Raw genomic sequence first — 21,086 nt, 5'->3', positions numbered from 1 at the left:
TTACATCTCTATGTTCTTAGATAACATTTAGTAATCTACTGGGGATTTGCTTTTCAAATTAAATTACTGTAACATTAATATTGCTATATTCATACAAAATTGAAGGTTTCAGACACATTAATTTTAATTCAAATTTTTCTTCTCTTCATCTTTCAAAGAAATGCAATAATAGTTTGAAACAAAAAATTAAACACACATAAGAAGGTTATGTTGAGTTGGGAGGATATTGTAATCTTTAGCCTAAAGCTTCAAAAAGCCTGTTATTGGATTCAGTGCATTTTTGCTTGTGCATGCTAGTTCCGGTGAATGCATGTGTTATTACAATGAGTCAAATGCATTTGAACTCAACCTTTTCAAAGTTCTAATTCTGCTGAGCTGACATTATAATAATGATGGCATTTGTACTATGGGACAATGGGCATTATTTTATGAATTCCTACTATTAGTAAGAAATTATTAAAAGACCAAACTAAACTTTTTAAAAGATAAAATTATTTTTCACAATATGAATTATGTGTACAAAATTTTCGATAACTCGACAATAAATAGATTTAAATGATGAGGAAAAGAAAAGAGGATAATTAGCTTAACAAAGTTTTATTTGAAAATATATATTATGTATTTAGTTAAATGATATAATCACTCATCCTAAATGGTTATTGTAGGTAGGTTAAATATAATGAATATGTACTTTAAAATACTATTTTACCTTGGAACATGTAGTATAGAGACCAGCCCTTCTTTGAGTATTTAGTTGAGCTATGCTCTTTTTTCTTGCAAAAGCAACCAAAAAAAGTATTAACTATAAATTCTAGGTTTGTTTGGGGAATCAGAGAATTCTTAGAGGTTCTTTCATTATCTCTCTACTTTTTCTGCAATTACTCATATCAATCTCAACAACATTTTTATCAGGGTGATCAGGAATTTCCCAAGTACTCAGTCTCCATAGAAATAATTTCTCTTTATCTGGCACTCATATTTCACTGCAAGCTTGTATTATTTCATAAAAGCTAATTAATTGACAGCAATAAGTAGTAGTATTGATAAAATTATTAGTGAAATAAAAAGATTGGGAACAAAAACAACTTAGTGCTGGTAAGTACTTCATCCACGAGTAGAAATTTGTGTGCATAGGCAAAACTAGGCAAACTTCTCTAGAGTGTTCTGTCAGCTTTGGGTCTCCACACTGCTCTGGGCATCAGTCCACATGGTTTAGAAAAAGTATTAGCACTATTCACAGAACATTAATCAGTTCACTGGGAGCCAGTCTGGAGAGACTATTCTACTGTACTCAAATTGTGGCCTGTAAATATTTTGATTGATGTTCAGTGTTAGTTGCTCAGTCGTGTCCATTTCCTGGAGACCCATGAACTGTAGCACACTAGGCTCCTCCGTCCACGGGAATTCCCAGGCAAGAATACGAGAGTGGATAACCATTCTTTTTCCAGGGTATCTTCCTGGACCAGGAATCAAACTGGGGTCTCCTGAATTTCAAGCAGATTCTTTAATGTCTGAGCCACCAGAGAAGCTCTACAAACCCATAAAGATTCAGATAATTTGCAATTCCTAAAGAAATTCTTGTCTACTTTTGCACACATTGTATATATTTATATTTACAATTATGCTTACATTTATATGTTTACAAATCTGATTTCTAACTCAAGGCCCTCAACAACTGAGTGAAAAACATAAGGGGCAAATACTTTTTGATCCCTAATTTAATTATTTCTCTTATTTTCTTCATAAGAAAATGCATTTTTCCATATTAAATGTTTATAATGTGCAGAGCATGTGCTTTATATTGACAAACTTTGTTTCCAATATTGGCTTTGCTGATTAATACCTATTTGGCTTTGCACATAAACAAATTATTGAATATATGTGATATGCTTAGAACAATAACTGGCCAATAATAACTGTTATGTACATTAACTGTTATTAAATAATTCCAGCATCCTTGCCTGGAAAATCCTTTGGAAAGAGGAGCCTGGTGGGCTGCAGTCCATGGGGTGGCAAAGAATATGGCATGACTGAGCAACTAACACACACACAAATAACTCAATTACTCTGAAACTTCATTTCTAATCTTTAAAATTAATATTTCATAGGATAATGTACACTAAGAATTTGACTGGCTCTCTTCTGTAATACAAAGAAAGCTTTGTTTCTAGTTTTGGTTCATGCATTTTAAGTTAGTATTGTTGTGTCACATTTCACAGAGTTAGAGAAAAGATGAGCTCTAAATGCTATACTCTATGTGTTTCTGAAATTAAATTCTTTAATTGCACTAATTTATCTATATATTTAAAAGCATACAATTTATCATGACAAAAATAGAGTGTAATATTTGTTACAATTTTAATGGACTTAAAAAAAAACTTTACTGAAAAATAAAGTAAGGATAAAGGGAATCAAGAGAATAAACTAAGATCAGTATTTGTACAATAACACCAAAAATAGGTGAAAAGGAGAATGATACTCTAACATACAAACTTTAGAAAATAATCAGTCATAAATTTTCAAAATTTAAAGAATAACATAGTCATATGATAAACATCTCTCTAGAATATTCTGTTCCTGATTGTTTAATTACATTTAAAAAGGGAAATTACTGCTGTTAATTTTTAAGGAAAGCTTAAATTATTTCTAAACAAATATTAATATACAAAACAAACATTTTAAAATAAATTCAAATATTATTAAAGCAGAATATTATTGATAACTAACACATATTTTTAAAACATCTCCAACTTGGTATACACCTATATTTAATTTAAAATCTTTAATATATGTTTGTATACATTAAAAACAAGCATATATACTAGAGTTTAAAAGTGAAATTCGTATATACATAACTTTAAAAAATAATGAAAACACTGCTGACAAATTTTTTATAAGTTAACCTAGACAAGGATTTGTTCTCATTTCATGGTACTTATAATAAAATTTCTTATTGATTACACATTGACTACACAGCATTTAAAAAAATTCTGTTATCTTAAAATTGTTGTCTGGGCATCATGTTTACAGTTTTCTAAATTGCTATATAAAGAAGTTAAGGAGAAGAATACCTTGAAGGTTGAACACTCTTTAATGATTTTGCAACCATGGTCAATCCATTAACCTCCAAGACATTCCTGTATCATTGTCTATATCTTCTTAAGTTTGATCTAAGTTTTAACCCACATATCTACTTTGAGTTGTTGGAAAATAAATCAATATTGAAATGTAAATAGACATTCATATTTTTAATGGTATAAAGGAAAACAATTGTATAAATGATGTTAAGATTGCTAACTACAAGGAATATTTTACCAGAAATGATGCTTCTGCATCTGAGTGTCTATAGTTTTATGATCTTCACAATTAAGAAATGCATGACCTGTACTGCAAAACATGCATGCCAACCAGTTATAGAATGAGACCCATCTGGTACATTTCAGTGCAGAATTGTTTTTCTTAGCTATGTTTTAGATTAATCAAGAGATAGGTAAATGATAGCTGCACATCATGAATCCTTTATTTCAATAAGTTACTCTTAAAGGAATAACATAATAAATCAAAAAGCCTTCATGTTCAAAGTAACCAAATTCAGTAAAAAATCTTAGTTTCGCCAATAACATATCCTATGACTTCTAGCATATTTATAACCTCTCTACAACTTTTCAAGTTCTAAGCCTGTCTTTTAAGTCACAGAGAATTATGGGCACTGTTTTGTGCAGGTGTATTTATTTTTTCTTTAATATCTCGGCAATGCTTCAATGAACTTTTGACACTAATTAAATTTAATTAATATATAAGTTTGACCCAATGTATTTGGATTGGTTACTAGTGTCACATAATGTTTTCATTAGACTGTGATGATTACAATTACTCTTATAAAAGATGAGTTATTCAGTGAAAAAGCAAATAGTTTATATTTTTTTACAGTGCTAAGGTGAGAGTTCTCTTAATGTGCCAAGCTAACCCACATAAAATGAAATTACTGAAATTTTGAATCATCATGCTGTAAAGATTGAAACAAAATATAATATATTAAATAGCATGGAAATTGACAAATGATAGATGCCCCTTAACAAAATCACATATCAGTGATGCTGAAATAGGCTAGATGTGGTATTGAGTTGTTACATACACAAGGTGGTGGGGTGGAGAGGAACTGAGCAAATTCCCTGTTTCAAAGTATTTGTGTAATACTTGAATACAGACCAGAAAAATAAAAGTAGAGATGAAAGACAATTACAGAATATATGTGAAAGTTATCTAAGTTAAACCTGACACAGAGTACTAACATGACATGTACAAGAGAGAGATCTTCTTGTTGACAGAGCTACAATCAAAAGCTGTTCATCCTGCCACCTGTTCTTCCTATTCTGAAGAAAAATGAAGGTAGGGTCTTCCCTCATAGCTCAGTTGGTAAATCATCTGCCTGCAATGCAGGAGACCTGGGTTCGATTCCTGGGTTGGGAAGCTCCCCTGGAAAAGGAAATGGCAACCCACTCCAGTATTCTTGCCTGGAGAATCCCATGGACAGAGGAGCCTGACAGGTCCATGGGATCACAAGAGTCAGACATGACTTAGCGACTAAACCACTACCACGAAGGGAAGTAACACATTTTGGGTACTAGTTAGAGATCCCATAACATAAAGACAAAACATAATGATCTCTTCAGAGGAGACACTAGAACTCAATTTAATGAAGTCACTTGTCCCCTTGATAGGGGTGTGTGTGTGTTTGTGTGTGTGGGCACGCATGCATGGACACTGTCATGTCCAACTCTTTGCAACTCCCTGAACTATAGCCCTCCAGGCTTCACTGTCCATAGACTTTTCAAGGTGGTGAGTAACTCCAAATACGTGAATGAAAGATTTGATCCTCTATCTAAATCTAAGTCCTAAACACAGATCCTGATCTGAAATGAATATTTTTGACTATTCTACTTTTCAGGATCTAGAGCAACAGCTATAACCAACATGCAATAATTCATGGAACAATTACCAGCACATTCTCTGTAAAATGTATCAATAATAAATGTATAACTCCAGAAGCCAGATATACTTCCATTTATTTTGCCTACTTTAAAGATTGTTCAAATTGCACAAAAGTGATATATATGATTTCAAAAAAGAGCTCTTGGATAAAAATCAATCCATAGGCAAAGACGGAAGCAACAGGCTTTGGAAAAGAATATGTAGATCTTTGTTATTTACATTTATTGAATTTTACTCTTTACCTTAGAAAATTGAAAGATAAAAGCTTTACAAAATGCACATGCTTTTATCTTAAAATCTTCAGTTTATTTTTATAGATAAGGAATCTAAGTTATCATGAGTTTAAACTTCTTATCCCCACAAAATCTTATCTAGTTTTCCTGTAACATTTAACAAATCTCACAAAAATTAAGATTATAAGAGTAAGTGAAAACAATTATGACACAGGTTAAAATATTTTCGGGGATGATTTAAAATTAAATGCACTGGGGGATGTAATTTAATGGCATTTTTGCTTATTCTACAGGAAGCATTAGCCACTACACTTTTACAGCTAAATTCAATGTAGGTTTTAATATTTTTACATATAAAATTAGTTTGTTGAAGTTTTCTATATAATTTTAGAGAAACTTTGTGAAGTGAAACAAATATTAATTAAATGAATTACATGAAAGACATTTTTATCATAACAGATAATTGATTTTAACTCACATATACACATTTATGGTGCAGACTTTTTCAATAAAGGGAATATAATCATCACTAAATTCTAATCCTTATCTTTAATTGCATTCTTTGCTAACTTGGATATTTAATCTAATATTTCTATATTCAACTTTAGAGTATCTAGAAGGAAAACTTCAAAGGATATTTTTTTACAGGTTTTATAATACAATTTCAGAGTATAGCATAAGCTAACCTAATTGTTTGCCCACAGGATCCATTCATATTAGTATTAAACTCTACTACTGATTTTCCATCTACATTCAATCATTTTTTAAATCAGTAAGACATAAAATGGAAATTCTTTCTACATGCATAAGTATTAGAAATATAATTTGTTGATAGATAGTTCTCCCTATTTTATACTATAGAGTCAAGCAGAATGTCCGTCCTTAAGGTTAAAACAAACTGTGATAATTCTTTTGATAATTGTATCAGAAAAGAAATTTTAGAATATTTATTTTCTATGACTATATGCAAAGATTTGTCAATCACACTCATAAAACGACTTCCAAAGATTTTGAAAATGTTTTATATTCTTTATATTAAATGTCTAGTTTAATGGTTGAAAAATCTGTTACTTAATACATTCGAAAAGGATCCAAAAATTATAAACTAACTCCACATATTTTATTCAAAAGTGTATTAATATTTAATTTTGTGTACTCTATAAGTAAAATTCAAAGTAATATCTCCTAATTTTAGACCTTATATATTTTCCTAAATACATTGATAACAGCAGGAAGATACTATAAACAAAGACTTCTCTAGGCATCTGGTGGCTAAGACTCCATGCTTCCACTCAGAGAGCACAGGTTTGATCCCACATGACACATGACATGGCAAAAAAAAGAAAAAGTAGAAAGATACCTTAAACTAATTTTTATCAAGAAAATGAGAGAATGACAGAGACAAATTAATTGTAGCTGTGTAATTATCTAAAGTAGTTAAATTCATTGTAGTTACATAATTTAAATTATTCTAATGACTATCAGTTCAGTTCAGTCGCTCAGTCGTGTCTGACTCTTTGCGACCCCATGAACTGCAACATGCCAGGCCTCCCTGTCCATCACCAACTCCTGGAGTCCACCCAAACCCATGTCCATTGTGTCGGTGATTCCATCCAACCACCTCGTCCTCTGTTGTCCCCTTTTCCTCCTGCCCTCAATCTTTCCCAGCATCAAGATCTTTTCAAATGAGTCAGCTCTCCGCATCAGGAGGCCAAAGAATTGGAGTTTCAGCTTCAAAATCAGTCCCTACAATGAACACCCACGACTAATTTCCTTTAGGATGGACTGGTTGGATCTCCTTGCAGTCCAAGGGACTTGCAAGAGTCTTCTCCAACACCACAGTTCAAAGGCATCAATTCTATAGAACTCAGCTTTCTTTATAGTCCAACTCTCACATCCATACATGACTACTGGAAAAACCATAGCCTTGACTAGACAAACCTTTGTTGGCAAAGTAGTGTCTCTGCTTTTTAATATGCTGTCTAGGTTGGTAATAACTTTCCTTCCAAGGAGCAAGCATATTTTAATTTCATGGCTGCAATCACCATCCGCAGTGATTTTGGAGCCCAGAAAAATAAAGTCAGCCACTCTGTCTGCTGTTTCCCCATCTATTTTCCATGAAGTGATGGGACCATATGCCATGATCTTATTTTTCTGAATGTTGAGCTTTAAGCCAACTCTTTTTCACTCTCTTCTTTCACTTTCACCAAGAGGCTCTTTAGTTCTTCTCACTTTCTGCCTTAAGGGTGGTGCCATCTGCATATCTGAGGTTATTGATATTTCTCCCGGCAATCTTGATTCCAGCTTGTGCTTCCTCCAGCCCAGCATTTCTCATGATGTACTCTGCATATAAATTAAATAATCAGGGTGACAATATACAGCCTTGACGTATCCCTTTTCCTATTTGGAACCAGTCTAATAAGTTAATTGAGCCAATATCTAAATATGTAGATAATAGGTCTACATAGTGATGCCAACTATTAAAGTTTGATATGTATGATATATTAGTTTGTTAGGGCTACTGTAACACAGAACCCAAACTGGATGTTTTGAACAACAGAAATGTGTTGTCTCTAGTTCTGGAAGCTAGAAGTTGGACTCTGTTCCAAGCGTTACCCAGCTTCTGGTAGCCCCATGAGTTCCTTGACTTGTATCTGGTGTTCTCCCTCTGCCCCCATATAGTTTTCCCTTTGTGTGTTTTTCTATGTATGTGTCTGATTCTGTGTCCGAATTTCCCCTTTTTATAAGATCACAGTCATATTAGATTAGGGCCCACCCTGATGACATTGGCCTAACTTGATCAACTGCAAAGGAAGATTCTATTTCTAAATAATGTCATATTCACAGGTACCATAGATTAGAATTTCTATTGGGGATGGTGGACACATTTTAAATTGCCGTATATGGATATTATATAAATTAATTATATAATCAAGATTTTCTAGAAATAAAGATAGCGATTGATATTTGATATATATGAATGAATGGAAGCTGCCAAAAATTAGATAGAATATATTTCATGTTTAGTTAGTGTCATATAATTTCAGTCTTTCCTTATACATCTCTCATTCTTCCCACTTAACTGAGAACCTGTTGTCTCTCTACAATATATTAAACACAATTCATGTGACCAAATTGGTAATGTTTCCATATTTTAAAAGATGCAGCTAAATTTTTGGATCCCAACCAATAATTAACATTATGATTTTCATGTAACTTTCTATCTTAAATCTTCATTCTTTTCTTCTTTCAACATACATTTAATGAATACCTAAAATGTACCATAAATTTTGTAAAAATATCTCATTATGAATCACTTAAGTCAAGAAATTGATCACTTAAATTATTTTATTTTGAAGCTGAATTTTTTATCTTTCAAAAAATATTTGAACATCCCATAATCCAACATTCTGAGAGGCACTTGTAAAACAAGACCAGTCAAGACACTCTTCTCATGGAATTTATATTCCAATAATGTGACAGACTTTTTTAAAAAGTATGCTAAATAAATCATTTCAAAAAAGGATGAGTTGTAGAAGGAAAATAATATGAGATAGTGGGAGAGTGATGGTAGGGAAGATTTGAGGATGAGGCTGCTTTGGATGTAGTCGAGGAAATCCTCTCAGTGGAGGTGCTCTCTGGTTGTTATTAGGATACCAAGTAAAAACTCTTGAATAAATATGATTCTCCATGTTTAGTGTTCTCACTGATACATTACACGTATGAGCAAAAACTTTTGAGGGAGGTTTTTGTTGTTGTTTTCAATATATGTTAAAGAAGAGTGACTTGTATGAAAATATGCCTGATGGTTAAAAGACATTTCATTGTCTTTGTTCATTTCATGTAGGGGTGTCAGCTCAAGCAGCTGATAATTCATTCAAAATACAGATTTTCTTATACCTTGTGGTCTTCTGGATTTTTGCCTTCCTCCCACTTTCTTATCCTCTATCACTATTTGATTCTGAGGTGTTGGATAATGGTTCAGCCTGCTTTTTAAGAAATACTGCTATAACACCTCTGACAACATGGGTTCCATTTCTGTCAACCTGGCACAATTCACACGTCTTCAATTGGCTTCATTATTTACTGTTTTGTAGAACAGTGATAGCATACTTGGCTCTGTGGGGGGAAAAAAGAAAGAATAAAGAAAAAAAGGAAAAAAAAAGAAGGCCTTTCTGCCCCAAGGACATGCAATTTAAGTTAGACAATTCGGACATAAAACACAATGGCTGAGAAACTGGTTCAATTTCAGAGTGAAAACTACCTGAGTTTTTATTCTTGTTTGTAGAGGTGGCAAATTTACTGCTGGATACTTTTTTAAAGAACAAATAGACAGAGAGAGATGGAAACACTGAGACTGGCAATGCTATCTTTACATTTTATTCTTTATTTTTCAGGCTACTCGCTAACTAAATTTTATCCCCCATGATGAAATACTAAAAACAAAGTCCATGATGTTGCCTTAGAAGGACGTATGTACATGTATATATTCTATTTTCTTACTGTTGAGTACAAAACAACTGAAATATATTCAATGAAATAAAATGAAATAAATGAAAGGAAATCAATCACATTACCAAAAATCGTAAGTGAAATAGTTCCCTAATGATTATTAAACAGTAACCTGAAAAGACTGAGGCAGAATTTACTGAAAACAAATATGAAACCATAAGGCTAAAACCTGTTAAATACATTAGACTTTTTAAAAATCTGAGAAAAAAAGTGTTTCTTCATTGACAACGAGTAGATGCTCAAGAAATATTTTTGAAAAGAAATGAGGGAAAGAGAATGATTCTTCAGAAAGGAAGTAATTTTCAATAATGAGGTGGAAGACAGATGCTCTGGAAATTCTTTTAGAGCTTTTTTCCGTCACTGCTCCATAACACCATTTACATTTTACCAAGAAATTCATATCTCACTAAGAATTACCTAAATCAAACAAATAGGCTACTTACATTGCATGTTTTTAAGAGAATGGATATACTTTGGATGACAGAAATCAAAGAAATACCCTTGTTTCTGGATTCAAGGCCCTTCAACATAGAGCGGTTGGGGGTTGGCTGCTACCAAGTATGTGGGATGAAAAAGCACAAGGAAAACATGTAGGATTTGGATGAGAATAAGAGAGATGAGTGGAAAAGTGGTTAGACAAACTCAGAAAAAAATGTCACCACATAAGCCACCAAAAATATTGTGCTTTTAGTTGTATAACAGGGTTGCCAATGATCTGATTATTTAGTTATCACTTTCCTTTTCAAACTGTTCTAAAAGAAGAAGCAGAAAAAAATAATCACCCTAATCTGCCTTACTGAATATGGGCTGCTGGAAATTGTAACTACAGAATCTACAGACAGAGAGAAACAAATAATCAATCTAATTTCCAACCTCCTGAAACTCATATTGTTTCAAATCATTCAGTGGATTTTATTCATTGTGCTTATTCCACTGTAAAATTAGAGGTACAAAGAAATACATAAGTCTTTGTATTTGTTATTGGCTATAAATCTTTAGAACAAGCTTAAACTATGGTTATTTAAAACTATATATCATGACCACATTTGCAGGTTTTTCCCAATATTTAGTTAATACTACATAGACAGACACTTATTAAGATTCATTTAGTGTAAAGTTAAATACATCTTACCTTCAAATTATATTGGTAACATATAATAATATATAATACAAAACCATGAATTGTACTGAATATGGATTCTATTTGTTAGGAATATTCATTAGCAATAAAGTAGTGAGGAGGACATAATGGTGCTACTCTATAGCAGCAAGAACAAACTGGAACTTGCCCATTTGTAGGGGTAGACAGATCTTAGACTTTCATAATTCAAAATGAGGATGCTGTTGCTGCTGCTGCTGCTAAGTCGCTTCAGTCATGTTCGACTCTGTGCGACCCCATAGATGTCTGGCAGCCCACCAGGCTCCACCGTCCCTGGGATTCTCCAGGCAAGAACACTGGAGTGGGTTGCCATTTCCTTCTCCAGTGCATGAAAGTGAAAAGTGAAAGTAAAGTAGCTCAGTCATGCCCAACTCTCAGCGACACCATGGACTGCAGCCTGCCAAGCTCCTCCATCCATGGGATTTTCCAGGCAAGAGTACTGGAGTGGGGTGCCATTGCCTTCTCTGCAAAATGAGGATTAAAAACTATCAAAAATAAAATATTATAAATTTGGAGTTCCTAAATTTGTCCTAAATTTGGAGAAAAGGAAAAAATATAAGCATCTGAATGCAGAGTTCCAAAGAATAGCAAGGAGAGATAAGAAAGCCTTCCTCAGTGATCAATGCAAAGAAATAGAGGAAAACAACAGAATGGGAAAGACTAGAGATCTCTTCAAGAAAATCAGAGATACCAAGGGAACATTTCATGCAAAGATGGGCTCGATAAAAGGCAGAAATAGTATGGACCTAACAGAAGTGGAAGATATCAAGAAGAGGTGGCAAGAATACATAGAAGAACTGTACAAAAAAGAGCTTCACGACCAAGATAATCATGATGGTGTGATCACTCACCTAGAGCCAGACATCCTGGAATGTGAAGTCAAGTAGGCCTTAGAAAGCATACTACTAACAAAACTAGAGGAGGTGATGGAACTCCAGTTGAGCTATTTCAAATCCTGAAAGATGATGCTGTGAAAGTGCTGCACTCAATATGCCAGCAAATTTGGAAAACTCAGCAGTGGCCACAGGACTGGAAAAGGTCAGTTTTCATTCCAATCCCAAAGAAAGGCAATACCAAAGAATGCTCAAACTACCACACAATTACACTCATCTCACATGCTAGTAAAGTAATGCTCAAAATTCTCCAAGCCAGGCTTCAGCAATACGTGAACCGTGAACTTCCTGATGTTCAAGCTGGTTTTAGAAAAGGCAGAGGAACCAGAGATCAAATTGCCAACATCTGCTGGATCATGGAAAAAGCAAGAGAGTTCCAGAAAAACATCTATTTCTGCTTTATTGACTATGCCAAAGCCTTTGACTGTGTGGATCACAATAACCTGTGGAAAATTCTGAAAGAGATGGGAATACCAGACCACCTGACCTGCCTCTTGAGAAACGTATATGCAGATCAGGAAGCAACAGTTAGAACTGGACATGGAACAACAGACTGGTTCCAAATAGGGAAAGGAGTATGTCAAGGCCGTATATTGTCACCCTGATTATTTAACTTATATACAGAGTACATCATGAGAAACGCTGGGCTGGAGGAAGCACAAGATGGAATCAAGATTGCCGGGAGAAATATCAATAACCTCAGATATGCAGATGATACCACCCTTATGGCAGAAAGAGAAGAGGAACTAAAAAGCCTCTTGATGAAAGTGAAAGAGGAGAGTGAAAAAGTTGGCTTAAAGCTCAACATTCAGAAACGAAGATCATGGCATCTGGTCCCATCACTTCATGGGAAACGGGGAAACAGTGAAAACAGTGTCAGACTTTATTTTTTTGGGCTCTAAAATCACTGCAGATGGTGATTGCAGCCATGAAATTAAAAGACGCTTACTCCTTGGAAGGAAAGTTATGACCAACCTAGATAGTATATTGAAAAGTCGAGATATTACTTTGCCAACAAAGGTCTGTCTAGTCAAGGGTATAGTTTTTCTAGTGGTCATGTATGGATGTGAGAGTTGGACTGTGAAGAAAGCTGAGTGCCTAAGACTTTGTGCTTTTGAACTGGTGTTGGAGAAGACTCTTGAAAGTCCCTTGGACTGTAAGGAGATCCAACCAGTTCATCCTAAAGTAGATCAGTCCTGGGTGTTCATTGGAAGGACTGATGTTGAAGCTGAAACTCCAGTACTTTGGCCACCTCATGTGAAGAGTTGACTCATTGGAAAAGACCCTGATGCTGGGAGGGATTTGGGGCAGGAGGAGAAGGGGACGACAGAAGATGAGATGGCTAGATGGCATCACCGACTAGATGGACATGAGTTTAGGTGAACTCTGTGAGTTGGTGATGGACAGGGAGGCCTGGCATGCTGTGATTCATGGGTTCGCAAAGAGTCGGACACGACTGAGTGACTGAACTGAACCTATGATCCATAACTCCACTGAATCCACGGACATATATTCCAAACTTGAGTTGATTCCTGTAAACTCCAATAAGTACAGGGCTTGCAATTTGCTGGAGAGATTTCATTAACTTGTCAAAAGACACTAAGAAAAGAACAAAGAAAGAAAATTTAAAAGCATTTTGTAAAGCAAATTTTATTTCAGTATATTTAAACTTCAACTATTATGGACATTTACATATTAGAAACATCCAATATTTCAAACATCCAATATTTGGGAATAACTAAAAAGTTACGAGTAATAAGCTGTTACATTTGTGAGTGGTTTACAGCTTGTAAAGAACACTCACAAGAAACCATGCTCCCAATTTCCTCCCTTCCTCATCCTCCCTCCTCCCCTTCTTCATTACAAAATCACCAGCATCTTGTGCCCATCAACGGTTAGATCCATTTTGCCAGATTTTTTCTTACCCTTTCTTTCCTCAGCTTACTCTGCTGCCTTTTATAGATAAAATGTGCTGAGAGTCTCCCCTACTATTTCTAAAGCTTGATGTGCTAAATAGATGATTTATATTTTAAGTCTGAGGCCAGCATTATAGTTTCTTTCTTTTCTTTGTATTCCATTTCTTTATTTGGTTGACAGGCATACAAAGGAAGATGGTAATAACAATCCATCCTATAGGTTTGGGTAAAAAATAAAACTAATATTTCATTATTCAAATATTTTTGCTAATACTTGCAATAGAGCAAATCAAAGCTAGCATCAGTATATTGTAATCATTACTAGTAAGCAATTAATGCAAGGTGAAAATCTCTGACTCTCACAATGCAGTCTATTTTCAATAGGAAACTGATCACCATTATTAATAGTAATAGATAAATTGGTATTTTTTCTGGAGAATCTGACACACTGCAGATTAATTCTCCAGGCAGCTCATTCTGGAATCTGCCTGGCTAGCATGGTGAAAATTCTTTAATTTTTTTCATTATATTACAGAAAGATATATTGCATTTTTCTAGGTAGTTTAAAAATAAAAATCTATCTTTTAACTTACTTCTGGCATTTTCTACAAATGGGGTCACCTTCTGGCAAAATAGCTTTATGAGGCTGCTTTGAGAGCATTCAAAACATAGAAAACTTAGACTATCAGAAGCCTATTGGAAGAATCTGTGCACGAAGAGCAAATGGGACCCTGAGCCAGCTGGACCCTTGAACAGACATCCAGCAGAATTCCATCTGGGCTCGGCTGGGAACTTCCCTTGCAGCCTGTGCAATGGGGAATGTTCCCTGGCTTCATCCTCATCTGGTTCTTTGGCCTGCACCTCTCTGCCCTGACCCACAGCCTGTTCCACGTTTGATCTGCTCCCTTTTCCTGCTCTGACTCTTGGATATAAGCCTCTGTTGCCATGACTATCACCCCTTGGTTTTTGACTCAGCCTGGCTTCTGGTCAGAGCTTTTGCACTCACACATAGGCTAGCGCTCAGTTTTAGCTTTGGATTCAGTTGCAGTCTTATTTGTACACTTGATTCAGGCCTCTAATTTAACCATAACTTTCTTGGTTTTACACATTGAAATACAAGGTCTAGACCCAAGGTTCCAAATATGGGCCTGAAGGAGAAAACTTTAGCTTGATTATTGGATGTTATTTGGATCCTGTCCATGTCCTTCTTTAGTGAATGGCTTTGAAACAGCACTTCATTACTCATCCCTAGTAGGGAATACTTCCCTAGCCTAATCTAATATCTCTCAAAGCCATGAGTAAATCAATCCTGCCAGCATGAATTTACTCTTCTGTGCATGGCACAAGTGTTACCTTAAATGGATTTCTATCAATAATTCAATTTAAAATTATACTGAACATGTACTAGGGGAAAACACATGTAAAGTACAGTACTAGACATAAAATAACCACATAAATGATAATCAGAATGTGCCAAGTGTCCAGAGGCACATTAAAAAATAATAATAACCACAACAGAACAAAAAGAGTTCTTAAATGGCAGAAATGATGTGTGTTGGGGACATCAAGGAAGTCTTCTTTATAGAGGTAGAATTTGATAAGGATCTTAATGAGCTAGCAGGACTTGGGCAGAAAGTTGCACAAGTAAGTGGACCTAATCTGACCAGAGAACAGGAAGGGGAAAAAAAAAAAAAAAACCAGAAATGGTAAAGTATGAAACATCATTAGGGAAGTAATTAGCTTTCTATTTGGGCAGAAAGATAATGTTGGTTCAGGAAACTAATACCTAGGCAAACAAAATGGACTGGTTGACTGGAGTTTTCCACTAAGGACTTGGAAGCTTGTATGGGAAGACTCACTTTAATTGTAGACATTGTGTATTTTACTTATAATTTAAGAAGGTTTTTTTTTTTTTTTTTATGTTTTAGGAGACAGAGAGATCAGGACTTGGGTGGCAGGGATAGGAGGAAGTCTTATAAATACTCCAAGGTTTTATAAAACAGTGTACAAAGTGTACGCGTTTAGAACAGGTAGTGAAAGTAAGGATCTAGAGAAATGGTGGATAGGACACACGTTGCATAGAGTGTACATGAGAAAGCTGAAGTCTTTGCACCTGTGCCTGCCTCTCTAAGTGTACTATTTCCCACGGGGAGTATAGATCATAGTTTTAAGAATAATATGCCATATTTGTCCTTTTAGAAATTACTGTACGGGAACTTTCTTGAACTTTATGGGAATTTTTAGGAGTCATAATTTCATCTAGAGCAGTGGTCCCCAAACTTAATGGCGTATCACAATCACTTGAAAAATCTGTCAATTTATTTCTCACTCAGTAAGCATTAGGTGAGATATTTGAATATTTATTTTGAAAAAAAAAAGAAAAACAGTAAGAACCTGTTTGGGAAGGGACCTGGTTGTGAGACTCAACCTTCAGTTTTCCAAGAAGTCATAATAAACTCCTGTGGACACTCTTGACATGATGAAATTACTGTAAGTGTTTTTTGTGGCTTCACCATAAAATGAATTTCTTATTTATCCTTATCCTTATGCCAACATGGATAAAATTGTATAGACTGTAAATGGCAGAATTATATATATGTATGTATATGGACAAATTATTCAGAAGAGAATTTCGGTAAAAAATCTTGATCATGTTTAGAAACAATTTTCTTATTTTTAATGGAAATTACTATTGGCCAATTAGACTAGATTGTATTTTCTATGTAGCAAAGAGGCTAGTGAAGTTATCCCACAATGGTCCAGTTGGATGGATTCAGTGTGTCCTGCTAGCAGAATTACAGTTGAAAATCTGTGATTCTTTTTTTATCTTGCTCCAAGCTCCATGGTGCTCAGCTAAGCAAGAAGCTCCAATTGCGTTCAAAGATGGCTCCTCCCTCGAATGAGCACCGTGGGGTGCAGAGCATGACCAGAGTCTGTCCTTGTGCGGGAAGCTTTAACATATGCCTCGTTTTAGATCAGGTAATACCAAAAAGGATTCTCTGGAAACTTCAAGACATGTACATATCTCTAATTCACAATAGGAAATAATGAATTATAGAATAAAACAGGGTGAGCCTAATATTAGAAAAAGATAAGTTATTAGGGCAAACATTTAAAAACTAACTGATTTTCATGTCTGGATTCTGTCTATGCATTCAATTCATGTGTTAGAAAACAGTAATAATTTATAGGTCAGTCATGCCGAGGTGTTTAAGATAAATTCATATACATAACCATTTATTGTCTTTCAAATAATTTATGTATTTTAGGATATAGGCCATTTTTATATTTTAGTAAATATACTTGCATATCTATGAAAACTTTTATCTTCATTTCTCAAATTTCTTTTTGTCACTGACTATCAAAGATGATAATATATGCTCTATTCCCCAAGGCCCTCTCAGATAGTGCTAATTCAGCAGCATTTTTCTCTCATGCTGTCAGGTTCTACCCAGATTTCTTTCCTTGATATTTGGAAGGATATTTCTGCCTTTAAAGCTACAGAATGGTTAAAGGGTTTTCTGTTTCTTTTTTTTTTTCTTTGCTATTGCTTTGTTTACCTTTTTGTTTCTGTTTTTGCTTTGGATAAATACATATTTTAATTTTAAATATCCCAAGATATCAATCTCCTAAGTAACATAAATGAGAAATCTACCAAATTTTATGAAATATCACAAGCCAGTAAATATCTACAATCTAACCAAGACTAGGACAATTTACTTGTATATCTGTTTCCCTCTTTTTACATCATTTAGGATAAGGCTGTTAAGAATCTCCAATGGGGACTAGTTTCTCAAGAAGTTGAGGGAAAAGATATTTAGTTATGTCTCAATAAATATGTAACATCAATACTTATTTTTATTATAAGTGAAATCAATATTCTATAGTTATAGAAAACAATAGGACAACTTGAAATCTAAGCTAGAAGTGTTTTAATTCAAAATTAGTTGCAAAATCTTAGCCACTAGTTTTCCTTAATTCTTGCATAACACACCATGTTTCAAAATTGAATTATGTGGTTTTTGCTTCTTTGCCTTCCATTATTTGTCCTTGACTTGGATTGAATTGGAGACAGACCAGAGCCCTATACCAACTTCTTCTTTCATACCTTGCTCCTTCATCTGCCCATTTGTCCTTTCCCACTTACCTTCTCACACATGTCTGAGGCTCTACTGCATGCCAGGCCCTTTGATGAATACTGAATACAAAATATCTTGGACAATCTATGTAAATTAGGAGACCTGTTTAGTTCATTGACATTTAAGTCCTGTTTTCCATATTGCTGCCTTAAATCATTTATTTTACTAGTTCAACTGGATCTCATCTTTCATATACTTGATATTTGGTCTCAAAGTTTCTGACTGCACTGAAAGAATCAAAGTTTCTAAAACTCTTCCCATTCTTATTCTATCCCTCTCCCCAAACACAGACACTCACAAAGCACACATATGAACAATAATTTATCAATATGCTATCATAGCATTAACTTAATGAAAAAGGAAGCCTGAGATATTTTACTGGTTGACTTTGAGTGATTATACCCTAAAGAGTGTACATGTTCATGTCAAAGAGTTATGATATTAGAACTTTAGAACTATATGGTTATAACTATAAATCAACCAGAAAATTCAGTTTGTCCAAAGTCTACTCTTCTCTCTTTATAAACAGCATATCTGCAAGTTAGTCATATAGCTCTACTGGCCCACAGAGAAAGTTTGCCTTCAGGCATCAGTTTGTGTATCTGTGCATGTATTTATTTAGTTTATGATGAAGCTAATTGTGTTTGTGGATAAAATTGAGGCCAATTTTATCAATTTATTTCCAACTTTTTCATTTGAATTAGCAACAAATTATGATCCTAGGGTTGGCTCAAGGATAATTTCATAGTCTAACCCAGATAAACAAGGGTAAACCTCAGGAGACCTCTCAGAGGTACAGCAATTTTAATTAGTAAAAGATCCTGAAACTGCACATTGAAAACAAATTGTTACTCAGCAGATATGTGATGCCATCAGTCAGAGTTCTCATTCACAACTAGTGAAAGACAGGGAGCTTTGGGGAAGAGCTGGTGAGGGGTAATGAGAAGTGTCACTTAAAGTTAGTTCCTGGAAGTAAAGATCAAAGTGAAGGACACTCATGCTCCTGGCGCTAGAACTCATATCAAAGTGTCAGGTTTCAGAGTTATCTCAATTTTGCAGTTTCAGCCAGGGAAAGGGAAATGCTCTTTTAAAACTTTCTTCAGGAAATAAGATTCATTTTGAAGTTCTTAGTTCTTAATTTTTATTTCCTATCAAAGGCTATAGGAAATGGTGGCACATTTACAGCTATAGCTAAACCAACATATTGCCAAGTCCCCATAAAGTCAATTCATCCACGAACTTGATTTTTCACTGTTTTGTTTATGAATGCTGCTGCTGCTGCTAAGTCACTTCAGTCGTGTCCGACTCTGTGTGACCCCATAGACGACAGCCCACCAGGCTCCCACGGCCCTGGGGTTCTCCAGGCAAGAACACTGGAGTGGGTTGCCATTTCCTTCTCCAATGAATGAAAGTGAAAAGTGAAAGTGAAGTCGCTCAGTCATGTCCGACTCTTAGCGACCCCATGGACTACAGCCTACCAGGCTCCTACATCCATGGGATTTTCCAGGCAGGAGTACTGGAGTGGGTTGCCATTGCCAGCTTGTTAAATTTTGATTTTTTTTGACTGCTATCCTCAATTCTATTTTCAAGAATTGCTTTAATACTTCTGTGAATTGCTTTAAATTTTAGTTATAAGCATAATAAATAATAATAAAATATGAATAACATGACTAGATATATTTCTAGAAAGCTTCACTAAAATATTTGTACTGTACAACCTTAAAACTACTATTGCTAATAGAAATTTAATAAGAAAGAAAAACCTCACAGCCAAACTTTTTGTCATTTGTTTCAAAAAAATATTACATGTGAATTTATTGGTCATTTGAAGTCAGATACCTGAGTAGATTTGTTACCATAAAGAGTTAAATACATTAGTAATGAATTTTTTTCCCTTTAGATAGTCTCTTATTTAAGACTTTTCAGTTACATGGCTTCTTTAAAATGTTTTATATGTAAAATTGTTTGGACATTGGTTTACAAGTCATATAATTTTTCTTCTGGATGTCCTGCTTATTTGTGTATTCCTTTCTTTTCTTTTCTTTTAGGTTCTTGTTAGTTACCTATATTAAACAAGTAATATATATATATATATATATATATATATATAAATGCCAGTATCCCAATTCATTGCTTTCTCCCCACCTTTGTATCTATAAATTTGTTCTCTACATCTGTGTTTCTATTTCTGCTTTGTGAATAAGTTCATCTGTAGCATTTTTCTAGATTCCACATATAAGTGATGTGCTGTGCTGTGCTAAGTCACTTTAGTCATATCTGACCCTTTGCAACCCTATTGGACCGTAGCCCAGCAGGCTCCTCTGTCCATGGGATTCTCCAGGCAAGAATACTGGAGTGGGTTAATATGCCCTCCTCCAGGGAATCTTCCTAATCCAGGAACTGAGCCTGTGTCTCTTATGTCTCCTGCATTGACAGTCAGATTCTTTACCACTAGCACCATCTGGGAAGACCCACATATAAGTGATATTACATGGTATTTAATTTTTTCTTTCTGACTTACTTCACTCAGTATGACAATCTCTAGGTCCATCCACATTAATTGCAAATGGCATTATTTCATTCTGTTCTAATGGCTAACTTTCCATTGTACCTATGTACCTCATCATCTTTATTCTTCTGTTGATGGCCGTTTAGACTGCTTCCATGTCCCGTCTATTGTAAATAGCGCTATAGTGAATATTGGAGTGCAAGTATCTTTTTGAATTGTAATTTTTTTGGGGTATATAATTTTATCTTCTTTTCTTTGAGCCAGGAGAGGGATTGCTGGTTCTATGGTTCTTCTATTTTTAGCTTTTGAAGAACTGCCATACTGTTCTCCATAGTGGCAGTACCAATTTACTTTCCCACCAACAGTGTAGGAGGGTTCCCTTTTGTCCACATTCTCTCCAGCATTTACTGTTTGTAGATTTTTCTGATGATGGCCATTCTGACCCGTTTGACATGATACCTCACTGTAGTTTTGATTTGCATTTCTCTAATAATTAGTGATGTTGAGTATCTTTTCATGTGCTTGTTGGCCGTTTGCATGTCATCCTTGGAGAAATGTCTATTTAGATCTTCCATCCCTTTTTTAACTAGGTTGTTTATTTTTAAAATATTAAACAGCATGAGTTGTTTATATATTTTAGCTGTTTGTATATTTCAGTATTCTAGAGATTATAGAATACTGATGAAAGAAATCAAAGACGACACAGACAGATGGAGAGACATATCATGTTCTT

The 21,086-nt window shown here is 34.6% G+C and overlaps 1 protein-coding gene across 4 annotated transcripts in view; it reads left to right on the top strand.

The window, feature by feature from the left end:
- PCDH9 (protocadherin 9) overlaps positions 1-21,086 on the top strand; it is a 1,139,929-nt gene that overhangs the window by 692,968 nt on the left and 425,875 nt on the right. The window lies entirely within an intron of this gene.

Source organism: Bos grunniens, chromosome 12 (genome assembly GCF_055505025.1).
Source record: "Bos grunniens cultivar Pamir isolate PY7600 chromosome 12, Bosgru_T2T1.0, whole genome shotgun sequence".
Classification (NCBI taxonomy): domain Eukaryota; kingdom Metazoa; phylum Chordata; class Mammalia; order Artiodactyla; family Bovidae; genus Bos; species Bos grunniens.
The sequence above is the reverse complement of the archived record's forward strand: the minus strand, read 5'-3'. Positions and strand labels throughout refer to the sequence as shown.